Here is a 20,335-nt window from a genome sequence, read left to right as displayed (position 1 = left end):
ACTGTCACCAGACTTTATTCTGTGTCCTTTAGCCAAGTCCTTTATACTTTGCTCTTCTAATCTTCTGTTTTAACAGGCTTCCTGTTGCTTGTATCTCTGCTCGTATGCTCTCAATCTGTGCCAGAGTCTCTGGTACACCAAAAGCAAGCAGTATTCCAGGTGCAACCACTTGAGAATTGAGTGGAGAGAAATAACTTGCATCTCTTTTGCTGTGATGTTTTTCCATCCGCACTTCATGGTCACGCTTCTATTTGGGTTGCCATTTTGTTGCCCAGACTCATCTGGATGGTAGCTGTGGTCCAGCCTCAGCTTTCCAACAGATCCTTCTCAGAAGACCTTTCTACATGTTTTTCTTCCCTGTGAATATCTGTGTTTTCATTCATTTTCCCCTAGTGTATAAGCTGGCCTTTTCCCAACCTGACTCTCATTTTGTTACTTGATCCCAGGATCTGTAACTCCTCTCAGACCATCTGTATTATTTCTCTGTCCTTGCTGATGTTTTGCAACATTCCACAGCTTACTATCGTCTGCAGATTTCATTAGCATGCTGTTTACTGCCTTCTGAAGATCATTAATAAAGATGAATAAACAGAAGAGAGGACTTAACATAGACATCTGTGGAATTTCTCTAGACTGCCCCCACAACTTGATGGTCATTACTTTATTTTACCTTATTTCTTTTCTTGGCCAGTGTTTCATCTGGTTTCCTCTGTGAGCACCCTACTCTTATATCCAAGTGACTATATATTGTGTGCTTTTCCTGCACCACTTGCTAATTGTTCAAACAATTCATCAGGTTTGTCTGACATAAAGCATTTATCCTTTATGACGTCCAACTTTTATTGACAGTTTCCATTATCCTCTGGATTAGGGAAGCTTTGTGTAACAGTGCTTGTGCCCACCCTGCTTTCTCTTCTGTTTATTGTTGTTTTAAAATCCTGAATGCATATGGAGGGCCAAAAAGATCACATAGGCATGTGCTTACAAGAAGTTAGCAACTGTCTTTCTATCCGAATGTTCAGCAATTGTCTCTGATTTTGAGTGATGATGATTTATATCCAAATTATAAAATGAACAGATTTTTAAAACCAAATAAGAACCATAGGTGTATTTAGAGAATATCTATGTTGTGCCTGGCACTATGCTATGACCTAATATGTATCACTCTTTGTGATGACTGCAACTCAGAAAAGAAAATGTTTTCAGGGGCTTCCCAGGTGACACAGTGGTAAAGAATCTGCCTGCCAATACAGGAGACACAGGAGATGCAGTTTTAATCCCTGGGTAGGGAAGATCCCCTGGAGAAGGAAATTGCAACCTACTTCAGTATTCTTGCCTGGAATATCCCATGAACAGAGGAGCCTGGCGGGTGCCTCTTTGAAATTTGGAAAAAGGCATCGTCTGCAGAAAGATGCAACCCATGCCTGGACACATGGCTGGGAGAGCAGAGCACAGCCAGGTGTTAAGGACCCACTGATCTCATCTTAGTTCAGATAACTTTGTCGAGAGCACAACCTGCCCAAATGTACGTGGAATCTCTGACTTTTTCCCCCTGCATTTAAATGAAGAGGAATAAGAGACCTATAAGAAGGTTTAGATTTGGAAAACCAGTAAAGTTTCATCCGTGCCATGTTACTTCTCAGCAGATAGAATAAATATAGATCTAACTTCTGTTTCTCTAATCATATGCTAAATCCAGACAATATATTGTGCACTTGTTTATAAAAGAATAGATGTAATTTAGCATATAACCTTTTCTTCCAGTCTTAAGCTGAAATGCAGTTTTTTTCTCCCTGTCTTCAGGTATGTTGTTTTTGTTACTATTCCCTGTTAACAAGTCTAAAGTGGGTCATGGAGAAGAAACGGTATTCCTCTGGCTCTGTATCTTAACAGCCTAGCTGTTTGCTTATTTGTTCATTCAACACTCGACATGTAGACGCATTCATGATATTAAACACTGGTCATTTCAATCACAGGCCACTCAAGTGTAGAAATTTGCCTTAAGAAGTAATGTTTTGAATCCTTTGGCTCCTTAACCTCAACGAGTAGATCCACTTATAAAGGGGCAGAGGTTTTGAGAATTGGAATGTTTATGTGCACCCATACATATATACATATACATGTCCATACATATGTGTTTGTATGATATATATTTCGATAAAGCAGATATAGTGTAAACAAGAGTCTTTACCAGAGCACCCTGTCTTTAAACCTTCTTTCTCCTTCTTACCATTTGCATTTTCCTTGAGCACTGCTCTTATTGAAATGCATCTTCCACTTTAGCTGTAGAGCTTTTCCGTGTTGAACCATGTAGTTTTCTTGCTCAACAACTCTGACATTCAGGTAAATGGAAAGAAAATGGATATGGGAGTTGTGTGTTCATAATGCCACTTTGCCACCCTGAGATCTATGCAGATAATCTACTTGGAAGGCTTGGAGCCCCGGTGGAATACATGTAAGCTTCCTGCAGTGATTTATACAGCACCTGCTACAGCTGCTTGGATCTTGGCAGGCATTTTCTCTGATGCCAAGTGCAGTTGCAATTGCTGGGCAAATCGAGATGGAGGTCATGTTTCCTGGACATGTTTATAATCTGCAGAGCGATCGAGGGCTAATTTCCCAAAGATCAATGACTAAGGGAGGATTTCAGAGGTTATCCTCTTTATCCAATTTCCTGTGGGCTAATGAGATGGCTGAAACCTGTTTGGAATCTTTCTGATTAGAAACTCTTCTGAGAGTCAATAAAGAATATGACATTCATAAATCTAAATGAGAGGTGACTTGGCTGCCTACATGGTGATTCATGCGATCATCCTTTCCCCTGCCCCTGGCCGTGTGTGCTGTGGATGGCCAACTGGAGACAAGGTCAGATTGGAACCAAAAGTCTTGAGAGGACTTGATTCCTTCCAGGTGAATTCACTTTTTTTTTGCCAGTTGAATTGAGTTTTGATTCAATTTAATTGCAGTTCAGTGCAACCAAAAATTATTAAGTGATTATTATATTTTTCAATTCAGAAGAAAGAAACATTAAAAAATAACTATAATACATAGTAAGGATCATATTATAGATCTGAACAGTGTGCAATAAAAGGTTATGATAATAATATCTAATATTTATTGAGTAATTACAATTTGCCAGGCACTGTGCCAAGCCTTTCACACACATTATTTTCTTTAATCCTAACAAATTTATGAGTTAGATCCTATTGTTATACTTATTTTATAGATGAGGAAACTGAGAGCTAGATTAATTCAGAAATTTCACATGTTAACAGAATTCTTACATAACCTCATATCCCCCTCTAGCTGTCACCTCATTTTTCCCCCCTCCTAGTTAGCTTCTTGAAAAATATCTACATTTATCATCTCTATTCTTTTTTATTTTTTTGGAGTATAGTTGCTTTACAATGTTGTGTTAGTTTCTACTATACAGCAAAGTGAATCAGCTATACATACACATATATGCCCTCTTTTTAGGATTTCCTTCCCATTTAGGTCACCACAGGGCACTGAGTAGAGTTGCCTGTGCTATACAATAGGTTCTTATTAGTTATATATTTTATGCATGGTAGTGTGTATATGTCAGTCCCAATTTCCCAATCCATTCCACTCCTCCTTCCTTCCTTGGTTTCCAGCCATTTGTTCTCTGTTTCTCTATTTCTGCTTTGCAGATAAGTTCATCTATGCTATTTTTCTAGATTCCCACATATACATCATCTCTTATTCTTTACCTCCTCTTTGGTCTTCAACCCATTCATTCAGGTGTCTGCCACTACCATGGAAATGAAATCATTAACAAGGTCATCAATTTCCTGTGTACTGCCTTCAGGTCACTGGATTCCTCAGCAGCCATCACCACGATTAACCACACCCTCCTTGAAACAATAGCCTCCCTTGCTTCCCATCGTTGTCCCTCAGGGCTGTTATAACAGAATACCAGAGACCAGGTCATTTACAAAAAAAAAAAACAGAAATGTATTTCTCACAGTTCTCAAGGCTGCAAGTCCAAGATCAAGGTGCCAGCATGGCTGGTTGAGGGCCCTCCTACTGGTCACAGACTGCTCCTTATGTCCTCACGTGATGAAAAGAGTGAGGGAGCTCTGTGAAGTGTCTGTTATAAAAAAAGATTAGTCCCATTCATGATCGTTTCACTGTCATGACTAAAGTCCCTCTCAATGGCCCCTCTCCTAATACCCTTGCATTGAGCATTAGAATTTTAGCCTAGATAATTTGGAGGGATACAAACATCCAGACTATGGTATTTCTTATGTCAGTCACCTGAGTTGCCTCTGAAATCATTAGTGGTTCCTTTCCACTTGATAATACCGCTTCTTATGCCTAACTTCTCCTATTGGAGCATTTTACTTTGATTTCTGATGCGTCTGCTCTTGTATTTAATCTTCTGCCCTGGGAAATCTTCTGTCAGAAGTTCTAAACCTTACTGGTACCATGTACTTCTGTGGCCAGCAGTGGATTTGTATTTTTACATGTATAAAACACCTTGGGTATTTTGATGTATCCCAACTTAGTTCATACAAACATGAAATATTGTTTTCCAGCCTCAGTTTAGTTTTTCCTCCAGTCTTTTCCACCGTCAGTCCCATTGCTTAGAAAAACCAGAAATCATCTGTGATTCCTCCTTTATTCTCACATACACTTCTTACCCTGTCCATTAGCATGTTTTGGCTATTCTGCCTCCACTGTCTCAAACTTTTCACTTTGTCTTCTCTCCATTTGTCACCCTACCACCATCCTCCAGGAGGTACATAAGTGAATAGATGAAGGTTTGGAGTGGGGAGATAAATAGCATGGATCTTGAGAGTGCTCTTCTAAGACTTCGGGAAAGACTCAAGCTGGGGTAAAGACAGTCTAAATTGGGAAGGAAGAGGATGAATATGAAAGATAATTGTCCACAGTGGAAAATATGGACAAAGAGTTGAAAGTTACCAATGCTATTAGTGTGACTGAGGTTTCTTGAAGTTATCTCCAAATGGCTTCTGTGTCTTTTTATATAGCCTTTGGATTTGTGTTCCATGACATCCTTTGGAGACACTGAATCATGTTATTTTGGGGGGGAACTTAGGGGTGAGAAATGGGAACAAACTGATAGGAGGACTTTTTCCTAGATTCGGTTGACCATGAAACAGCTTTCTGTAGCCATTTCTCTCCCAGAGACTGGGAAAACAAAACAGGTTGGTAAGAATCAAACAGTTTGATCATATGGCAGCTATAATAGCTCAGTCAGGGTCCCCTCCAGCAGCTCCTTCACTTTTGAATTGAGACAGGCTAGAGTCAACCAGCCAACTTCCTTAGTAGTCTACATCATTGTGGGTTTGTAGTTTTGTTTTTTTTTTCTTTTGTTTTGGCTGCCTCCACTCCCCGATTAAATGGGAATAATCCCTATCATCCTGTGTAAGCCAAATCCTAAATCACATAATGTTTTCTCTCCTTATGGTATTTGCCTTCCACATGGGGGTGACTACAGAGGAAGCAAAGGCAGGCTGTGTTTTTACGGCTCCCAGAACCTTGCATTCTCTAAGCCCTGGACATGTTGGTCTCCCCAAGGTGAGTATGGCGTTTTAAATAACTGACCAAAAAAGAAACAGAACTATGAGGAAAGGACACTGTGCAAATCACTTTCCAAACCAACTTATATTGAAAGTACTTCAAATCTGAGTCATGGAAAATAACAGTGATTAGGGTAATGCGGTACCATGCATTCACTGACAGTTAATCCTCTTATTAACATCATGGTAAGATTTTGCTCATTTGTCAGGTCGAAGGGATTGTTTGAGGATGTCGCAGTTCCCGTCTTCCTCCGTTCCTCGGGATAGTTGGGGAAAATAACCGTCAAAACGAAAAGAGGTCCAGACTGCATTGGAGGCTGACTTTTCCCTTGAGATGGTGTGTTTGCCTCCTGTACTTCATCTGTGCTTTGAGTTTGGGTATCTGTTCTTTGAAGCCTCATCATCTTGCCTTCCGAGGGTTTCCTTTTCACCTGAACGATCGTCCGTCAGGCAGAAGTCAGAGGGGTGGTTCAGCTGTGTGGTGCGTTGCAGAGCCAGATAGACACAGAGCACCACTTGGGGCCCCATGAGCTGGGGCAGCCTACAGAGCATTTTGGGCAGGGAGCCAAAGTGGCGATTCCAGCTCCAAGGGAGAAAAAAAAAAAACACGCACAAAACACAATGACTCTGAGATTACAGCTCCCCCTCCCTTTGCGGGGCTGATTCATACGGCAGCATTGACATTGAGTCTCAGGAGAACTGTTCTCTTGCTAGGCTGGCTAAAAATATCCAAATGCAGATTTATAATGACAGGAGCTGATAAATTTGCTGGGGAAATGCAAGCGGTGTCATTGTCGTGCTGGAGACCTGTTCTGATAAATTGATGAGGGGAAAGAAATTGCCAAACATGGCGTAGACCCGTGGTGCCTGTTCCCCTGGGATGGTGAACGAAATGAGCATGTTTTCCTTGCCATCCGAGTGCCCCTTTCCAAACACCGTAGGAAGCGGAAGGCAGGAGAGGAAAAAGGAATATAGAAAGCAGAGAACATCTTTTTGATCAAAGGAATGACAGGACATAAAACCAAATCTTATCTCCTGTAAACTATTTTTGCTCTTTCTGTTAAAAAAGGAGCTCTTTTAAAATAATCTTTGGCCAAGATAAAAATTCACTTGAATAGCCCTGCATTTCAGGGGCGACCTGTGGTTCAAGCAGGAACTATTAATTGGAGGGGGGGGAGTTCAGTAAAAAACAGACTGTTGATGCGCTTTCTTTGGGACTTCAGAATCAAAGCTTTTATTGCTGTCTCTTTTTAGTTGGTCAGTGGATTCTCAGAAGGAGTACTGCAGGATGTCCCCTCCACACCATCTGGCATGAAATGATGTGACATGAGCTTCAACTTTAATTTACTCAACATCCCTTGAGCATCTAGCAGAAGTCAAGTCTCATGATTGGCATTTTCAAAAATGAGGGAGGCGCCATATACTAATAATGGGGCAGATGTACATGTAATGAACTCATTATAAATCAAATCATAAACATAATCATTGACACATGAGCAGTTACTATGAGAAATAAACAGAAGATAGGCTTCTACTGAGAAAAGACCTGGAAGGTTTTGCAATGCGAACAGCAGAATCTGTGCTTGAGATGATACAATGAACAGTCACTTTGTAATAAGAGAGGAGTGTTTTTATCGGATGAGAGGGTTATCTCTATCAGCACGGCACCGAGGTAAAAGTGAAAGTACTAGTCATTTGGTCATGTCCAACTCTTTGTGACCCATGGACTGTAGTCCGCCAGGCTCCTTTGTCCATGGGATTCTCCATGCAAGAATACTGGGGTGGGTTGCAATTTCCTTCTCTAGGGGATCTTCCCAACCCAGGGATTGAACCTGGGTCTCCCACATTACAGGCAGATTCTTTACCATCTGAGCCACCAGAGAAGCCTCCCCTACCCTGAGGTAGGAAAAATACTACCTACGTTGGGGGCTTAACAAGATTATTTCAAGGGTTTATATAAATTTCTTTCCTTGCTTGGTTTTTTTAGCTTTGCCAAACAACTTGCAAACAACTGCTACATTTGCTATAATTATTTTAGATCATTAACTCTGAAAATTAATGTTTGTATTATTTCCTATCTTGGCCTTGTGCCCATTGTGAGCTGGCATCTGATAAACAGGTGGATGGTACTGGCCTGGAGGTTTGCCCTTGTCAAACACTTGACCCAGACCCCAAAAAATGTCATAGTTGCCTTCACAAGAGAAGCCTCATCAACTTAAGTCTCAGTAATGATGTTCTAATGATCTAATATGCTATGTTGTCATCTGTCGATTTATAAAGTCATGAAGCAAATGCAAATAGGATTGTCACTGTCTCCTTGAATGAAGAATAAAGAGTGGAATTTTAATTTTATGCAGCAGTTACTCAAGACAACTTTATACATTTGACAATGTTGAGGTCTTTCCTTCTGGTCTTACCTAAACTCACTTTCCTCTAGACCAGGCAATAAGTTGTAGGTTTTGGTCTTCAATTTCAATAGCAAGCAATCCCCTCAAATCCACAGAAAATGAAGAGTTTATATCTTACAATTCTATAGGATATGACGTATACAAAGATTTCATGTTGTTGTTAAAAATAATGTACCATAGACATGCATGTGGGAGTATGTAAAGGAAGTAGGAAGATGTGTACCTTTTATTTTGAGTGTATCACCAAGTGGCTTAAAGGATGGATAGGGTGATTATGTTACAAAGCAAGTATAGTACAATGTTCACAGTAGAATTGAGATGTGGGAACATGGGTATGGATTATACAATTATTTTAACTTCATGGAATGTTTGAAATTTTTATAATATTGAGTGGCGGATAAGATAGCAGAGACCAAAATTGGTAGAGGTGTTTGGATAAACATTAGGTGATACTGAAAATGAAGAGAATTTTTTCTGACATACTAAAACACAGACATAAGTAAATAGCTCCATCTCTGAGCCAAAGATAGAGTCTTTCTTCACCATTAGTGTATGAGTCTGTCAGATAAGAAAAAAAAGGGCCTTTTGGGGAAAGTCTAGCTCAGTAAGAGCTAGAAAGTCTAGCTCAATCTTTTGTCTACTCAGCAATATATAAATGGATATTTTGGAGTTATTTTGCATTGTAAATTGCCTGATGTCTTCACAGATAAGGCAGTTTCTGCCTTCTCAGTCATTTTCACATATATTGAATACTTCATATACTCCAACCATGGTGCTTGGCATTGGGGCTTCTGAGAGGAAGTGCTTCAGAAAGGTTAATATCAAGAAATAGATAAAGATAATAAGTAATGTGATCAAGTGAATGGAGGTCTTAAAGTGCTTTGAGTTGCTGGACTTAGGAACTCTGTGATCTTGGGGCCTTGGGAAGGTTGCCTAACTTCCTTGTGCCTTGGTGTTTTCATCTGTAAAATTTGGCAAATAAAAACTGTTAACCCATTGTCTGTTAAATAGCAATACTTAATGAAGGGTCACTAATATCTTTCACCTAGAGAGGAAGACAAAGTGGCAAATCAAAAAAGAAATTAACCCATCAATAGCCATAAGATTTGCTTGACAGAGACACTTGGTAGTTCAGTTAAAGAATCTGCCTGCAATGCAGGTAGACCTGGGTTTGATCCCTGGTCAGGAGGATCCCCTTGAAAAGGAAATTACTATTCCACTCCAGTATTCTTGCCTGAAGAATTCCATGGACAGAGGAGCCTGGTGGGCTACAGCCCATGGGGTCCCAAAGAGTCAGACACGACTGAGAAACTGACACTTTCACTTTTTCTACAGTCATAAGATTTGCTTGACAGCTGCCTTTCTCTCTCCTCCTGCCCTCTGCCCCTATTGTGGTCCTAGTATAGTTCTAGCGTCACTGTCTTGGAGCTGAAACAGAGCTTGCCACGAATTTGGGACAGATTCTCCTCCTCGCATTCAGAGATGAGGAGACTGAGATGGATTGAAAGCAGTGACATAGCTAGTCCATGGCAGGTGAGGAACACACAGGGTAATAAAGCTTCTACTGCAGAGAGGTAGAAGGAAAGACATTCCTTGGGAAATATGCTAGCATTTCTCAGGAAGTAAGAGAGAAAATACTTAGGTATATGCTCATGTGGTTAGAAGAGAATGTGTTTAGGGGTATCTAAATGCAGCATGCACATGATTGGGGGTCGCAAAGAGTTGCACATGATTGGGCGACTGAACAACGACAACAAAGGTAATGCACTAGAAGATTCCCAAGAAGGACGTGTTGAAGAATGTTGCACCACACTGCTCCTGAGTTAAACTGTCTGAATGGCTTGGTTGAATCTTGCCATGTGGGTGACTACCCCATTAGTTAAATTATTCTAATGACTTCTTTTTTTTGTCGTTTAGTTGCTAAGTGATGTCTGGCTCTTTGTGACCTCATGGAGTGTAACCCACCAGGCTCCTCTGTCCATGGGATTCTCCAGGCAAGAATACTGGAGTGGGTTGCCATTTCCTTTTCCAGGGGATCTTCCCGACCCAAAGACTGAACCTGCATCTCCTGCACTGCAGGTAGATAATTTACCACTGAGCCACAGGCTGGCTTTAACTATAGATCAATATCTATAATCTAGACAGTCTGTATCTTTTAGGCCCACATAGGTTTATGTGGAATTAGAAGCAGAAAAGATGGCTTCCCTCTTTTTGCAAATAGCATGAGTATTCTAGAAATTTCTCTGTGTATCTGGTTGGATCTGTGGGGCCTAGCGCATTTTCGCTGACAAGACAGAGGTGGCCTTTAGGGATTTGAAGATTCACAGCTTGGAACTAAGGTTCAAACACTCTGGAGGTTTTATGTATTGGAGTCAATGGCCCATACTTTGAGCTCAAGAACTTTGATGGGACAGCTCAACTCAGAGCTAAGATGGAGATTCTTCTGTTAGGGGAGGCTGTTTCTTATCACAGAGGAGAGGGGAAAAGGGAATATGAGACAGAGAGTGAGTAAGAGGAGAGAGAAAAGGAAAGAAGGAGACAGAAAATGAATGGAAAGGATAGAAGAAAAAGATGAATAAAAACTGCTGATGGGATTTTTTAGCAGAAAAATTTGACTTATTGGGCCCTTGATACGATTAAGTTTTATAAAAATAAATGTCATAACGTAAAGGGTTAAGCTGAATTAAGGTAAAATAAACTAGGTAAAGCTCAGTGAAAGAAAGAGGGTTTCCCTCAAGCAATGGTGAAGAGAAACACGTAAGGTTATTTATGGTATGCAATTCAGATCCTTCTGTACTTTATTTGAGAAACTGGTATAAATAGAAGAGTGAATACACAGGTCTAGAAAGCTTGCTAGGGCCTGTTTTCTAAGAAAGAAGAAAAGGAGAAGAAAAGTCAGAACCATGTTCTACTTGGGAACTTAGTGGTGTTTGCTCTGTTGAGCAGATTCAAAAGAACTGTTGGTGAGCAAGTGAGGTCTTGTGAGAGCTGGGGGCAGGAGCACAGCCTATGGAGTCATCTAGGCTGTCTGAACTTTGGAGGGAGTGGGATCTTACAAGGAAGTCAGGGAGCCCTTGCAACTCTGGGAAGTAAATGACGCTCCGGTTGTTGCTCTTTTTTCTCAGCCTCAACTAGTCAAGAAGCAGGCAGCTTCTTAATGTCTTTAAATTCTCAACCCCGGACACATCTGTAGCTGCCTCCTGTACCATACCCATCATTGCTGCAATTGTGAAAATGTGTGCACGTGTGCTCAGTCGTGTCCAACTCTTTGCAACCTCATACACTGGAGCCCGCCAGGCTCCCCTGTCCATGGGATTCTCCAGGCAAGGAGGCTGGAGTGGGTTGCCATTTCCTCCTCCAGGGAATCTTCCTGATTCAGGGATCGAACCAGGTCTCCTGCGTCTCCCACACTAGTCAGCAGGTTCTTTACCACTAAGCTACTTGGGAAGCCTAATTATGAAAATCAAATTCCTCGATAACTGAATGAGCTGATAAAATGGACCCATACTTGTGGTTTGCCCAATGCAGCGTTTTAAGATAGAATCAATGCTGTCAATGGAATGCAAAGTGACTATGGAGACACCAGATTACTTAATAACTGAATTGCTTAATAACAGAAGAAAGGAAAGAAGAAGCTGTCTTTCCATGAGAATCTTCTGTATGGCAGGCACTGTGCTCTATGTGCATTATTTAATTTAATCCTCACAACAGCCCTTCAAAGTAACATAGTGATAATGATGGTGATTCTTTTAAACCAGAGAGCTGGGATTTGAACCCACATCTGTATGGCTTCGATTCCCTTTCTTTTTCTATTACCTACGCTGTGTGCCTTCTGGCTCATGACTGTTCAGTTATTAGGAGGATGAAAGATGTAAAATAAACTGATATTCAAACCAGCTTACTTTGTTAGGCATTAACTGCTGTGACGGAAACTATTGGCTAAAATGAGGTATGGAGAATAAGCATGAATTTTGATTGTTCAGTTCCCTGATGAGAACCAGCCAAACCATATTATTTCTACCAGGGAGAAATGGAGGGGGAAGAAAAAGGAAATCTAGGTTTGGGGGAATATTGGCTGCAGGTTATAAGGCAAATTTAGATGTTGAAAGAGATTGGGAGTTGCCAGATTTGTCAAATGCCAAGATGTTTTCTTGTGGAAAAAAAAATTGTTGGAAACTCACAGAAAATTATGAGTCTTACACTGGCCAATTGACATCCATAGTTGTTTTTTTTTTTTTTTTTTTGGCAGGTTTTGCAAGGGAGTTCCTGAGAAGAGATGAAATGAGATCTAGAGGCAATTTTTAGTGTAAGTCACACATATCTATGTGTGAACCTTCTGTCACATGGTCACCTTCTTGCCAGATCTTGTGACTCAAAGATAAGAGCCAGCCAAATACAGTTCACAATGCCTCAGGTCCTTCACTTCCCTAATTTGCCTTTTTTTTTTTTTCCTTAAAGTGGTTTTTATATTACTAGTTAGTCTATTACCACCATACTCCACTCTCCCCAACTTGTCTTAGAGCTTAGAGGCAAGAATATTGGGAGCAGAGACTTCCTGTGTGGTCCAGTGGCTAAGATTTTGTCTTCCATTGCAAGGGCTGTGGGTTCAATCCCTGGTTGGGGAGCTAAGATCCCACATATTTTGTGGCCAAAAAACCAAAACATAAAACAGAAGCAATATTTTAACAAATTCAGTAAAGACTTTTAAAATGGTCCACATCAAAATAAAAAACTTAAAAAAAGAATAGAAAGAGTAGCCATTGAGCAATAGAAGAATAATTCAATAGTATGTGTAATTTATAAATATTATAAATAATTTTACTTATACAGTTTTAAAATTTATATAATTTTTTGTATTTTGTTTAAATATACAAAATTAAATTTAATTTTCTGGTAGCCACATTTCAAAATGTAATGTATTAAGTTATCATTTCAGTATATAATTAGCATAAGTTATTAGTGACACTTCTACCATATTCTTTTTTTAAATTTATTTTTAATTGGAGGATAATTGCTTTACAGTATTGTGTTGGTTTCTGCTGTACAACAGTGTGAATCAGCTATGTGTTTACATATATCCTCTCCCTCTTGAGTCTCCCTCCCACCCACCCCTCTCACCCAACCCTCTCACCCCTCTAGGTCATCACAGAGCACTGAGCTGAGCTCCCTGTGCTATACAGCAGCTTCCCACTAGCCATCTATTTTACACATGGTAGTGTATATATGTCAGTCCTACTCTTCACAATCCAGTGTGACTCTAGCACTTAAAGCACAGACCAATTCAGCTAAGCCATATTTCAAGTATGCAGTAGACACATCTGATTAGCAGTTCTGTTGGACAGTGCAGGTCTACACCAGGGAAGGGTTCACTCGCTGTTCATTGAATGCATTCTGTATTTTCCATTGCCCCATCTATCTACCTGTAGAGGGAGCACACCATTTCCATTCCATCAGAGAACCTGAGGGAATCTGGAGAGGAATGTGTGACTTGATGACCTCAGAGAGGATGTCTGCGTGGTATTTAGTTGAAGGGAACTGCCTCTTCTTTTAGTCAGGAGGAATTACATCATTATCAGCTCTGTAAATATTACATCATTTACAAACAGTGTACCCAGCAATAGACACTCTCTCTATATATCCCTAAGTACCTGTGCAGTTGGCTCACATCCCAGAAGGCAATATGCTGAAACTTCTGATTAAAGATAATAGGTAAATGAAATGAACATGCAATAAAAACCAGTTTGTGTTTTTAAACAGAACTAAAAGGCTAAAATTAGACAGAATGTAAGAGAGAATAGGAGTAAAGCTGTTCATGAAAGCAGTCAATTCAGCTGATATTTTGTTATTTTCCTGACTTTCTCTATCTTAAAGGAAAAAAAAAATGTATGATACCCCCACATCCTGCCCAGGCACATGCCTTAGCATAAGAGAGCTCAGTTCTTCCCATGCCTTTTTCTGTCTCTATTATATTTTAAAATGTGTCAGTTGTTGTTGGGCTACAGCTACAAAGTGTACTTGGCGAAGGAGAGAGAAGCAGGTGTAGGATTTTAGGGATTCAACCTATGTAGCGAGGATGCTCTGCTACGTAGCCCTGAATGGACAGTCTTGTGTGGCAGGAAGCTTCTTAAGGCATTCTCTTGAGCCAAGTGTCTTGGTAGAAGTCTGTGCAGGAGAGTGGCATGAGCCTTAGCTTTGGGAAAATATGCTTAATTGTTATATATGTGAAGTCTGTGAATGCTCTAGGACAGCCCCATAGAAAAGTTAGGAGAAGTTAATACAAAAATCCAGGTCATTTCCTGTGGACCCACGATACCATCAAGTTTTCACTCTGTAGCTCCTGGATGCATTTATCAAGATTCCTTTAGGAAACTAAACAGAGTTAGAACTAGCCGCACTGTTCTCTGGGTTTGTTATTGTGGATGCTTAGTTCCCTGCTACAAAAATAAGGTGCGGAACAATAGACTTCCTGTCTGGCAGCTGTGTTCAGACCCCGCTTCTACACCTTAGCTGTTCTGTGACTTTAGGAAATCACTCAGTCTCTCTGAATCTTATTTTGTTTGTATCTGTTAGATGTAAACACTAGCTCTCAGCTTTCCTGTGAGGAGGAAATGAAGGCATTTATCTAATTTGTCTGCGACAGGGCCTGGTGAATACCGGTTGCTTAGTAAACACTGGCTGGTGCCTTTGCTTTTTACGCTTCTAAGAGCTTCTTGTTGCTTCTAGGTTCCTGTGACCCTGTTTTTCAAGAAATTCTGCAGCCTACAGACTGTATTTAATTTAACATTCTCTATCCTCTTCTTAATTTTGTATTAAATAATATACAGTTAATCTGTTAGAAATCAAAAGCCATCAGTCAGGGACTTCCCTGTCAGTCCAGTGATTAAGACTCAGTGCTTGCAGTACAGGGGGCACAATTTCGATCCCTGGTCAGGGAACTAACATCCCACATTCTGTGTGGCGCAGCCAAAAACACAAAAAAGCTGTCAGTCAACTTTCTAAAATGTCATTAAAACAAATACCTAGTAAGTACTTACTCTATTTCAGTGCCAGGCTCTGGAAACACAACAGTGAATTATTATGATAGCTATTGCCCTAAAGGAGCCTTCTATTAGTCTTGCCTGTGAATCAAAGTTACCAGGCAATGTCAAGTGAGCCTTGTGTTGCTGAGTTGGGAGAGGTTCAGAATCCCAGGAGAACTCAGATTTAGCCCCTGGCCCTGTGTTGATGGGTTAAAGAAGAACACTGGGTACCATATTGAGTTGTAGTAATTTCAGTAGTTACAGTTAATCAAGGGCTTTCCTGGTAGCTCAGCTGGTAAAGAATCTGCCTGCAATGCAGGAGACCCCGATTTGATTCCTGGGTCGCGAAGATCCCCTGGAGAAGGGATAGGCTACCCACTCCAGTATTCATGGGCTTCCCTGGTAGCTCAGATGGTAAAGAATCTGCTTGCAATGCGGGAGACCCAGGTTCAGTCCCTGGGTTGGGAAGATTCCCTGCAGGAGAGCATGGCAACCCACTCCAGTATTCTTGCCTGCAGAATCCCCACAGACAGAGGAGCCCAGTAGGCTACAGTCCATGGGGCCGCAAAGAGTCAGGCACAACTGAGCAACAAAGCACAACACATAGTTAATCTATGCAGCCATATCCAGGTAAATTCATGATTATCTTTAAGCTTTTTGGAAATATTGAGAATAGCTTCCTGGCCCCAAGTGACACTTTGAAAAAATCCAGGAAGGCAGAGGTTCCAGTTGGGCAGCTACCACTTTAGATTATGCATGATGCAGGTTTTTGGGAAGGGAGAGTGACATAATCAGATTTGCCTTAGAAACCAGTCTGCAGTTGCAGTGTTGGAAACTAATTCAAGTGAAAAATCATATGAGATTTGAAATAAAGCATGACTGGGAATGATGAGGAAGGTGTGGATTCAGCAGGATTGCTGATGACAGGTAGATGAGGATGTCATGGATAAGAAATCTGTGCTGCCCTGATCCATTACCTCTTACTGTCTACTTTGAACACTTATGGGGGCTGTCGTGCATTTATTCTGTGCTATTCTTTATGGAGTCGGAGTTCTTCTCTGACAGTTGCTAAAGCCATGGGAAGAGATGAGTTCACCATGGGGACAAATGAGTTCTCAAGAATGAGAAGAGGATTTAGAAGGAGACATTCAGGGATGTTACCATTTCTTCCAGTTTCTTTGAATTGCCTGCAGCCTTGGGCCAGTTGTTGATGGCAAGTTCTTCCCTCTAATAAAGCTTGACCATCAAACCTGGGAGCTTATTTTATTCTGCTCTTCTGAGTCATGTTAGACTCCGGAATAATTAACTTAATTTTCCCCAAATCTTGTATCTCTTGCAAACCCTCCTCAGTGATTTTGGTTTCTAGAGATTTACTTTTGGTAGCTCATTCATTGTCAAAGGAGTGATAGTTTTAGAGTACTCTGTGTGTGTGTGTGTGTGTGTGTGTGTGTGTGTGTGCCAGCTCAGTCATGTCTGACTTTGCAACCCCAAGAACTGTAGCCCACTAGGCTCCTCTGTTCATGGAATTCTCCAGGCAAGAATACTGGAGTATATTGCCATTCCTTTCTCCAGGAGATCTTCCCAACCCAGGGATCGAACCCAAATCTCCTGCATTGTAGGTGGGTTCTTTACCATGTGAGCCACCAGGGAAGCCCCTCTAGGCAAGGGTGTATGTCTAGAATCACACTTAGGCCCTGTTACAGTGTGATTTAATAAACTTTATAAGAGAATGGTGATTCTCTTCACAGGCACTTATAATTTGTTTTACTTCAATTCCTACTTACTGTCTTCAATTTGCTTTAGCTATTTCTAGTTAGTAGATTTGTGATGGTATCTCTCAGTGCAATTTAGTGATGACTTCTAGTCCTTGAAAAAAAAATTCATAGTTTTAAGAAACAAGACTTGAGATGGTTTGTGTTAAGAAGTTTGTGTGGGTTTAAATTAAAAGAAGCATCATTTACTCAGTAGCAAAGTCTAGTACATTTAAATTGGATGAGACAGGCAGGCTTCATTCTGGAAATCACTATAAATCTATGCATAGAGCATAAAACATCCATCCACTATTTTCTTGCTGCTCCTTTCTGAAAGGTTTGGAAGATTGAAAGAGAATTCTAAAGATAATTCTAAAGATAATTCCTTATTCTAAAGGAAGATTGAAAGAGAATCCAAATCATTGTAGGTAGAACATATTGGATCCTAGAAAAAAATTTAAAGAAATGTGTTTTTTGCATATTAATTCTTAAAACTTTACCCTCAATTTAAAGACATTTGTTTTTACATTATTAAGAAGACATTTGTCTTTACATTATTAAGAAATGCATTTACTTAACTAAAAAATGAACTAAAGTGCTGCCCTTCATTTTAAAAATTTAAAGTAAACGCTTATTTGAGTCTTTACAAAAGTAGTATCTTGCTTATTTACAAAAAATAGTTTGTGTAATGTCAACTGAAAATGTGCAGCCTAAAATCTGAGAATTATGTTTTATTTGGAGCATTACTGAGGACTGTAGTCTGGGAAAGCAGCCTCTTAGCACTGAGAGACTGTTCCAAAGAGGTAAGGGAGGAGCGAGGATATATAGGAATTTTGGGCTGAAAACGTGTAATCAAGCATCAAAGGATTACTGCTAGTCACCCAGAACAGACATCTCAGTTGAATGATTTTAGTTCCTATCTATGTGTGGGAAGGTGCAAGAGTCTGAACTCATTGAAACTATTCCTTTGATACACATCTTAACTATCTAGGGCCAGTATCCTGTTTTCCTTTATCTTGAATCCCCTCAGGGAGTACCATTACATGCTGTAGTGGCTGCTGGTTTGTTGGCTTGATGGCAGGCAATGTTCTTTGTTTACTGAAATGGCAAGCAACATGTTTTTTGTCCACAATAGACTACAAGGAGTCTAAAAGAAAGACAGAGGGTTCTATTACTTCTTCAGTAAGGTAATGACCTCATCTTTTCAGCCCATGGAGTGTATAAATGTAAATTGATCAGAATATAGCAGAAGTACAAATGGATATATTCAGGGAAAATGGGAAGCCATGGGGTGGCTTAGCAGTAAAGAATCCGCCTACAATGTAGATGACGTGGGTTAAATCCCTGGGTCAGGAAGATCCCCTGGAGAGGGAAATGCGGACCCACTCCAATATTCTCCACTCCAGTATTCCAATATTCAAAATACAGACCCACTCCAATACTGCAGTCCATGGGGTCCCAAAAGAGTTCAACTGGACTGAGGAACTAAACAACGATGTATTCAGGGAATGCCATGGTTAGGAGCAGGAGCTTAGAGTCTTTGCTCTTCCAGCTACTAACAGTGTGACCTTGGGCAAGTTACTGACCTCTTTGAGCCTCCTTTTTCTTATCAGTTCAATGGCATCTGTAATAGTACTTCCCTCTTAAAGCTTCAAGGAGCAGTGTATGAGATTTTTGTTCAGTTGCTAAGTCGTGTCCAACTCTTTGCGATCCCATGGACTGTGGTACTCCAGGCCTCCTTGTCCTTCAGTGTCTCCCAGAATTTGCTCAAACTCATTTCTGTTGATTCAGTGATGCCATCCAACCATCTCATCCTCTGTCACCCTTTTCTCCTCCTGCCCTCAATCTTTCCCAGCAGAGTGAGGGAGAGGCAGTGTGTGTTGGCTTCACTGGGAATATCTCTTACTCAGAGCCACATGAAGGATGCTTTTCTTGACAGTCAGGGAATGTCCTTGCTCTTCCAACTGAGATCTGAATATGGTAAAGGAAATGAAACACAAAGGGAAAATTAGGAGCTCTGAGAGCCTAAGTTTAAAAACAATTAAAAGAATGATCTCTTTCACTTTCACTTGGGCAAATGGCCAAATCTTTTGAGAGGCACAGTAACCAATCTAGCACAAACATAACAATATATAAAGTTTGAAAAGTGCTGCAATTAAACTTATGAAGGAAAATGAAGGAAATACATATAACTCCACTAACATTATATCACGTTGCAATTTATTTTCATATCCTTTGTCCATCCCTCTTTCATTCCAGTGGGACGTTATAGAGGCATTGCTCAGAAGCACTCAACTTCAGCATATATTTTTGGAATATTTAAAAGAAAGTCCCAAAGCTGGTTACTAAGAGGTTTGGAAAGTCATATTCATTTTCAGACCCCATAGGGATAGCGTCAGAAAGGAAATTAATGACTTGTAATTTTCCAATAGTAATAGTTATGGGATTATCAAGGTTTAGTGAAGAGCTCTTACTTTCTAACCTTGCAAATTATTCTCATTAGTTAATAAATAAATTATTTTTTTATCAAGAGGTTCTCAGTGATGGTTTGAAAAATCACTGAAGGGGGTAAGTGGAGAGAATTAAAGCTTAGAATAAATGACCTTTAAGCAACCTTCTAACTGAAATTTCTGTATTTTCAAGAATTATTTTCAGTGTCATTTATCATCCAAGTCTAATCCCTTGTCTGGGAAACCAATTCGGAGTAAAGGAAATTTCAAAAATACTCAAGCAATCAATATCTAATTCATTTAAGTCCTGTTTCTTCCCAGGCCTGCTGGGTACAAGCCTGGCATTGCTGCCATTTTTCCTACATTCAAAAACTTTGGGAAAGGTGCCATCTTTTTAGATCTATTTTCTCCCTGCAGCTTGGAAGCTGTATCTGTATAAAAAGAGGTGACGTAGTAGGCCTAGCGTATTAAAACCTTTTCTGAGGGAATCAATATCTCTTTGGGAAGTTTCATTTATATTTAAAGGAGAAAAGAGACAAGAGTATAAATGGGCATAACATATCATATAGACAGTGAAGGATGCAGAAAATGATTGGGAAGTGACTACTTGTTCTAATATTCCCAAGCATCTTATTAGTTGGCTTGGAGAGATGTTTTTGATCTCCAACTGAATCCATTCTCTGTTTCCCTACATGAAGAAAAAAATTTTGCGATGTGTTTTTCTGATATTGGTTGCAGTTGTCTATCATTGATGTGAAAATTCCAGTTGTGGCCATTGATGACAAAATCAGAGGCTGTAACTAGAAGCTTTACAGGCTGTATCAATAAGTTAGTAGGTTTGTTAGCAAATGTACAAATGTATCCTTGATTTCATTACCCTCATATTCTAATCAACAAAATAGATCAGCTAAATTATTTTGTTCTACAACTTCAAGTGAATAAATTATGCTTTTATATTATTATGTTTTAAATTTCACTAGTTTGAATATCTGATTTTTAAAATTCTGGGTTGCCGTAGAATCAATTTATGCCTCTAAGTACAAATAAGATATTAACAGATTGTGAGCCAATAAAACCAATAATTATTGCATAACCTAAATTAACTTGTGGTATATAAGGTACCTTAATATTCCCACATGT

The 20,335-nt window shown here is 40.0% G+C and overlaps 1 protein-coding gene and 1 long non-coding RNA gene across 2 annotated transcripts in view; both read left to right on the top strand.

Moving 5' to 3' along the window:
- NRG1 (neuregulin 1) overlaps positions 1 to 20,335 on the top strand; it is a 1,106,536-nt gene that overhangs the window by 310,270 nt on the left and 775,931 nt on the right. The gene's annotated exons all lie outside the window — the stretch shown is intronic.
- The window catches only part of LOC145518679 (uncharacterized), a 134,251-nt gene that overhangs the window by 109,479 nt on the left and 4,437 nt on the right, over positions 1 to 20,335 (top strand). The gene's annotated exons all lie outside the window — the stretch shown is intronic.

This window comes from Giraffa tippelskirchi, chromosome 8 (genome assembly GCF_054371585.1).
Source record: "Giraffa tippelskirchi isolate mGirTip1 chromosome 8, T2T-mGirTip1v1.2.pri, whole genome shotgun sequence".
In the NCBI taxonomy this organism is placed as follows: Eukaryota; Metazoa; Chordata; class Mammalia; order Artiodactyla; family Giraffidae; genus Giraffa; species Giraffa tippelskirchi.
Note: the sequence above shows the minus strand (reverse complement) of the source record. Positions and strands in the feature narration are given on the sequence as shown.